The sequence below is a fragment of the Bos grunniens genome, chromosome 14 (genome assembly GCF_055505025.1).
Source record: "Bos grunniens cultivar Pamir isolate PY7600 chromosome 14, Bosgru_T2T1.0, whole genome shotgun sequence".
Taxonomy (NCBI): Eukaryota; Metazoa; Chordata; class Mammalia; order Artiodactyla; family Bovidae; genus Bos; species Bos grunniens.
In genome coordinates, this window is record NC_141178.1 from 79462344 (window position 1) to 79469712 (window position 7369).

The following is a 7369-nucleotide window of genomic DNA, read 5'->3' on the forward strand; positions in this document are numbered from 1 at the left end:
TACCGCCAAAAACATGGAGTAAGGGCTGACAGACAGAGGTGGCAGGGAGAAAGTTTTCATTTTAACGTGATATCCACTAACAAACCACTGGTTCCCCTTGGGAGGTGGCAGTTTCTCTGCCCCGGGAGTAGGATAGGAGAAGGTAGGCAAAGGCTGGGACAGATGAGTCAGACTCCGGTAGAGGAGATGGGGCAAGGTGGCTGTGATGGTCATCTCACAGGCTTGAGAAGAAAGAGCCTGTTAAAGGAACGACTATCCGGTAAAGCCCTGTGTGGTCATGAATCTATCACCCCAAAGAAGCTTGTAGCACTGTTTGATTTTCAAGTGAGACTTTGTTGAATGGATTGTTGAGCTCAGTTTGCTTTTTCTTGTTTTTATACAGCACACTCTGGCTTCAGCTACTTGGCTGCTGGGCAGTCAAGACCAGTTCCAATTGGCTCCTCTCTGTCAGGATGCAGTTAAAAGAAAGTCTTCTCTTTAGAGAGCTCCAAACAAAAAGGATGTGCAAATTGCTTTTTTTTTTTTTCCAAAACTGTATTATGAACCCAACTTTAAGAAATTAAAATGATGTTCTCATCTCTATCAGAACTTAGGCAGAGTTAGCTAGAAGTAGTGAGCATACAGTAACTGGGAGTGTCCAAGCTAAGGCAGGCAGACAGCAGATGAGAACTTAACCCCATCAAATGGGGTTTGTCACTAGAGGGTTCCGACAAGCTCCACGACCACAGCGGGAGGGCTGGTCGGCACATTCCCTGGATCTCGGCCAAGACTTCCCTCTGTTCAGACCACGATGTTACCCAGCTTTTGGCTTCTCATGAAGGCCCAGTCCCAAAACCTCCTGAGAGCCACTAAAATGGCCGTGCCCTTTGACCCAGAATGCCTATTCCTTAGGAATAATCTCAGGGAAGGCATCGCAAGGGGGGGAAGTCACATGCAGAAAGATGCTCGCTGAGGCAGCAAGCGGGAATGGGGAGTTGGGGGGGCACATCCACCAAAAGGATTAGAAGAAGTGATAAAAAATGGTGCTTACTAAACCACAAAGAAGGCAATGGCACCCCACTCCAGTATTCTTGCCTGGAAAATCCCATGGACAAAGGAGCCTGGTGGGTGGCAGTCCATGCGGTCGCACAGAGTTGGACACGACTGAGCGACTTCACTTTCACTTTTCACTTTCATGCTTTGGAGAAGGAAATGGCAACCCACTCCAGTGTTCTTGCCTGGAGAATCCTGGGGACGGGGGAGCCTGGTGGGCTGCTGTCTAGGGGTTGCACAGAGTCGTACACGCCTGAAGCGACTTAGCAAACCACAAAGAAAGTGACCAATTTTGCTAAATCATAAGGCTGAGGAGTGCTACATGTCATTCACTCATTCAACGTTGCAATTCCTGTGGACATTTGTTCACTTACTCATTGCAAAGTGCAAGGAGGAGAGGTCAGTGTGGCCGCCTGGCCTTGACACACACACACACACACATGCACAATGGGCAGGAAGACCAAGGGGAAGCCCTCTATGCCCGGGCATCTCTCAGTAGACATGCATTTAAGACCCATCTCTGTCTCTAAATACAAAACAGTCAAGTCATTCACGTTCTCCTGGACTCTGTCCCTTCATCTGTAAAATGGGGCAACTGTACTCTTCTCATCTTACCAGATACATCTTTCTTGATTTCTGTTATTTGATTTTTATTAATAAAAATATTTATTTAATAAAAATGATTAAAGCTGTTTTTGTCAGGCAAGCTGCCTTGTCTTCCACTCTTGAGTAGGAAGATGGGCTAAGAATTCCTCAGGGACCTTTCCCACCCTAAAGATCCCTGTGGGCTTTTTTCATTCTGGTTCTCCTCAGCTGCCTGCATCTGTAATGGTGGCTCCTTCTGTTGGTGTGATAAGGGCTTTGATCCCCCAGATGTGGCTTTGAATCTTGGCTCTTGTATTCCCTCTACCTGTCCCGAGGTAAGCCATTCAGACTCTCACCTTCGGTTTCCTTGTTCACAAAACCAAGAAATGAATGACCCACAGAGAGTTCACAGTCCTGACCCGAGTGACCACACACCCATGCTGGCCTCTATTGGCAGCAGCACTGAAGTAAGAGCAGGGGGCCAGAGTGGATGAGCAGAATTTTAGGGAAGGAAGCACTTAGGAAGTGCAGACCCTCAAGCTGGGAGAAGACCTTAAATGTTCACATGGCCATCGACGTTCAGATCAGCACCCATTCCGGCCCTGTGAAATGGCCGTCCAACCTCTGTTTAAATCCCTCCAGCATCGGAGCCTCGTCCCCCAGTGATTGAATCCAGGGGAACCCCTCCTGTCTCTGACCCGATATTCCCACTGGACAGGAATCCAGCATCCAGTGAAATTTCATTCACCGGTCCTCCTGCTTCCACCCTCTGGGGACCAAGAGAGTGGGTCAGCTGTCTCTTCTCCACAGCATCCCCGCAGACTCCATCAGCCACGGGTCTTCTCTCCTCCGCAACAGAGGCTCTTTCTTACAGTCCACAGCTCTGTTCCCAGGGCAGCCTGCATTCTCTCTGAAAGTGACTCTGCTTATCTGCAATCCTCTTAGAATGGAGCCAGAGGGAGAGAGAGAAGCTGGACCTTCCAGTCCAGAGGGGGCAAGCCCCCTGCCGGTCACACCAGTCACACCGATGACCGTGGATGACCAGGGGGCATCCGCCTGGCTGGTGGGCAGCCACATGGACGGCCTCCCTGGGACACAAGCCCAAGGCTGTCCCATCTTCTCACTTTTCAAGAGAAGCCAGAGATTAAGATGTGTACATGAAATCTCCTGATTCAGTTTATGTTGAAAAGTAATCAAAACAAATGCAAAATGCTCCTAAGAAGCATTAAGACTATCTGAGGGCTGGATCAGCCTGTAGGCCACTTCCTTAACCATTTTGTAAATAATGAAAAAACTTTCGAGAACCTGACGAAACTTTGAAGAAGCTCCAGGGGGAAAAAAAAGTTACAAATTTCTGCTCCCAACATTTTCAAGGCCCCAAGGAGGTGTGTGCGTGTGTTCCGACAGTTGTGTCTGACTCTTTTCGACCCCAGGGACTGTAGCCCACAGGCTCCTCTGTCCATGGGATTTTCCAGGCAAGCATACTGGAGTGGATTGCCATCTCATACTCCAGCAGATCTTTCCAACCCAGGGATCCAACTCGAGTCTCTTGTGTCTCCTGCAATGGCAGGTAGATTTTTTACCATTAGCACCACCTGGGAAGCCCCTTCAAGGCCCCATTGATCCCCAGAGTCACTTGTAGATCTGCAGGAAAGGAAACCCTCGACTCTTCCAGCCTCTTGACAGACATAGGACACCCACCGACACAAGGTGGCAATTTCCCTCAAATCACACAGCTGGCCCCTGAGCAGCAGAGTGACAAGGAGATGCAGGATGGGGTGGGGGTACAACCACTGATGCCACCCCCTCCCCGGGTCTGTGCAGCAGAAGCTAACTTAGATCCACCGCATGCCAACGAGGTCCCGGGCACTCTCAGAGTTCTCCCTGTGTGCTTTAATCATGTCCATTTGGCAGATAAGGAACCCGAACCTCCCTGGGCACAGCTCCCCCAGCTCAGGGCAGCCAGAGAGAGCAACGGAGTTAAGACCAGGAAGCCAAATGAGCAGCAAGGCTCCTGACCTTCTTCAGCATCAGTGCCAACCAGATAGCACACCCCACTCAGCCCAACATAGAAGCCCTGGGCTTTAGAACTTCCCTGGAACAACTCAGTGAACTAAACTCAAAGGGTCTGAAGACGTGGCCCATCACCGGGGGCTCTCACAGCACAAGTCTGGCTTCCTAGGATTTTTCCGGGTGTACATCCTCAATGAGACACAGACAGACGGGAGCTGGAATGACCTGTGTTCCCACAGGGGTGCCATACAAAGTGCTGGAAGATGACAAGTAATGGAATGATGTTCTGTGGAGGGGACCAGGGGGGTCGCCCCCTTCAGGACATGCCTGATAAGCCTCTCCCCTGTCTGTCATCTCTGAGTCTGGACTTGAGTGGGGAGAAGGGAAGGTACATTTTCCCAAAAATGTGACTAATTTCAATTACACTTTATAACCTGGGACAAGAAGCTCAGGTCTGCTGCAGAGATTGGCTTTGCAGAAAAGGAACAAAAACACCTTCCTGGGCCGGAGAAAGTTGGGAGAGGGAGACACACTGCTCAGATAGGAAAGAGATGTCAACTGAGACCAACAGGCAAAGCTCCTGGACACTGAATGCAAAACCAAAGGGACACTATCCTTCCCCACTTCACTCTCTTTGTGATTTTTTGTCTTTTTTTTTTTTTTTTTAATCTTTCTGGCTCCTCTTCCAAATTTCTTATTGGAAAGTTAAAAGAAGCTAGGATGTCTCAACAACTCAAAAGTAGCAACTCAGAAACCAACCTGCATCTGACAGGCTGCCGGGCGCCAGCCACCCTGTGCTCCTGTTTCCCAGGGTTGTTTGGCTGGAATCAAACAGGTGCTTCTCACCGACTTTGCTCCATCCCACTCTGAACCTGGGCCCAGCACAGGCCCACCTGTCAGGACCGACGTCACACTGCCTGAGGAGCTCAGTGTGCTGGTGCTCCAGAAAGAGCTAGATCCCAGGGAGGAGAGGGCATTGCCCCCGGGGCTCACGCCCCCAGGACGCTCCCCTCCTGGTCGCGGAGGAGATGGGGGAAGCCTGAAGCCCTGTGACCCCCGGCAGCCCCGAGCAGAGAAGAGAAGCCGGCCTTACCTGGCAGGGGCGAGGCTCAGGGGGATGCCAGCCGGGGTCCCAGTCCAGGCGGATCCAGAAGAAGCGAGTCTGGAGAAGCCGCGAGCCCCAGGCAGCCCCCTCCCGGGCGGGGGGGTGTCACCGCCCACCCTCCCCCCAATCTAGCAAACTGACTCCCTAGGTTAGACCTGTAATAGCTCTGGCGAATTGGCCCCGGCCGGGGTCCGGAGAGAGAGCTACTTATCCGACCACTAACTAAATAAATACTGTAAAAAAGGTGAGGCTTGGCACTTAGAGGATAAAACAGAAAGTTTGTGAGAAACAGAAAAATAAGGAAACGGGAGACACCTCCTTGGGGGGAAAAAAATGCAGCAGCGGCAGCCAGCCCAGCTGCTGCCCAAGAACAAAGCTGCTCTGGTCCCCCCAGGGGCGAAGCGGCCGGGGCGGTGGGATCCCCAGCCCGGAGCGCGGAGGGCGGGGCCCGGAGGTGGGCGGGGCGATGAGGGAGGCGGGCAGTGGGAGGGGAGGGGCTAAGAGGGGCGGGGCGGGCGAAGGGGCGGGCGAAGGGGCGGGGGCGGGGCGAGCGGAGAAGGAGACGCCTGGTCCTCTGGAGTGCCAGGGGCCGGAGGGGCGGGAGGCTCCCGGAAGAAGGGGGAGAGGAGGATGGGGTGTCCCTCTGGGGGTCGCGGTTGGGGGGTGGGGGCAGGAGGCTGGGGAGGGGTCAGGCAGCAGGAACAGCGTCGGGCCCCAGGCGGCAAAGAGAAGTCGCTCAGAAGCCCGGGACAGGGCCTGACAACTCGTCCAATTATAGACTTTAGCGGGTATTTCGGTCCCTTTTACAGCCTGGTCTGAAATAGCCGCCTCGCTAGGCAGCAGCTGCCTGCAAGTTTGGAAAGTTTGGAGGGGCAGGGGGCCGGAGGTGGGGGGCTTCGCTTTTGCCGCGCTCTGTGAGCCCCTCTCCTGGCTCAGCACCTGCCTGCCTCTGGCTACAGGTGGCCCCTCTCCCTGCTCTCAGAACATCCTGGGCGAGGGGTGAGTTGATGTCCTTATTTTGAGATGAGGACTAGGAAAGTTCAGGGAGAGCCGTTGTCATCCGCCTGCGGGGGTCCCCCAGAAGAGCAGGGGTGGGGGCCAGGTGGGTGTGAGAAGCACACTTCCCTTCCTCAAGGGTTGCCAAGCCTCCAAAAGAAGAGAAGGAACAGGTGCTGGCCCCAGGGGCTCTTCTGCTTTTTCTTGCTGACCTCCGTTCCTAAAAATGGGCCGGGCATGAGTATTTTGAACTAGATGAGAACATGGCTTAATTTGAATGACCTCCCTCAGCCCCACTCGACCCAAATCAGACTCCCAAGCTCGGGGGTGTCTTTATTTGGCCTCCTGCTCGGCAGCAGGGATTTAATAAACAGACAGAGTGGGGCTCATCTGTGACCCAGGGAATTCTCAGCCATCCAGCCCCTTCCTTCCCCTCCTCCTCATTTCCCTTTTCCCCTGTGGCAGTTCATTCCACATGTGGTTACTGGGAGCCCACTTGGTACCAGGCAGAGTGTCAGGTGCCAGGTAAATGGAACACAGGAGGCGTGCTGGGAGCGGGGGAGTGGGGGGCACTGTCCTGGCATGGGATGGCGACGAACTGACATGGGTGCCCTGGTTATCAGAGTGACAGGTAGGGTAGGGAGGTTAGGAAGAGAGTCATCACACCTGCGTGAAAGGACTAGACGGCACAGTCACTTAACACACAGGCGTCATGGGCCCCGTGTGTGCCCAGGTGCCAGGTATCATGGTGAGCCTGGTTGGGAGGGGGAGGTTGCCTGTGTCCATCATCACAGGGAGACAGAAAACAGGGATGCAGCCCACCGCACTGAATGACCAGGTTGTCCTAAGAGCTGTGAAGGACACAGAGAAGAAAGATGAATTAGAGAGTGAATGGAGAGGGAGCCGGACTCCAGAGTCAGTACCACGGGGCCGTGACTAGAGATGGGAGCACCTCTGCCCTGCCTGGTGAAGGAGGGCACCCAGGGTCGAGGCTTGCAGGGTGCCCATAGGTCACTACGGCACAGACAGCTGTCCAGGCAGAGTGAAGGACTTGAGCGTGGAGTTGAGGGCCCCTTGTGGCCTGGGGTTCGTGGGGGGACTGTGGCCAGGGCCAGGCTAGAGAGGGGAGCAGGGCACAGGTGACTGATGCAGCTGGGGAGGCCTGAGAAGAGTGTGGAGTGGAGCCAGATGATCAGGAGTGTCTGGAGCACTTGTGGGGCAGGGGTTTGGCCAGTAGGGAGCTTTCTAGAGCCCATGGGCCATGGTAGGGAGGTGAGCTGGGAAACCATCCAAGATCAGAGAGAGAGCTCCTAGAACAGCTAGTGCCGAGCCCCGTGCTGAAAACGAGCTTGCACATTTGAGGGGCGGCCCCAGTGGGGTCCCACAAACAACCTCTCCCCTCTGATGACCCCTGAGACCTAGTGAGGGAGGTCGGCTCACAGGACAGAAGGCCCCTTCCACCATTGTGACTGTCTCTGGGACCCTGCCCTGCAGTGGTCCTGTCGCCCAGGGCTCTCCCCCTGCCCCTGCCCCACGCCTCACCATGACGGAGTGTGTCCTGACCACCAACTGTGGACAGAGCCCACGGCCCCCACCACACACCCTAGCCCTCAGTCTCCCATCTTCCCTTCTGCTGCT

General features: G+C 54.3%; 1 protein-coding gene across 2 annotated transcripts in view; it reads right to left on the reverse strand.

The window, feature by feature from the left end:
* The window catches only part of COL22A1 (collagen type XXII alpha 1 chain), a 230834-nt gene extending 225718 nt beyond the window's left edge, over positions 1-5116 (reverse strand). The window contains exon 1 of one of the 2 annotated variants that reach the window (XR_015140361.1): positions 4724-4861. The gene's annotated coding sequence lies outside the window, so the exon portion shown is untranslated. Of the gene's footprint in view, positions 1-4723 lie in introns of both variants that reach the window. The other variant, XM_086335603.1, reaches the window with a different exon arrangement.
* Positions 5117-7369: the final 2253 nt, after the last annotated feature.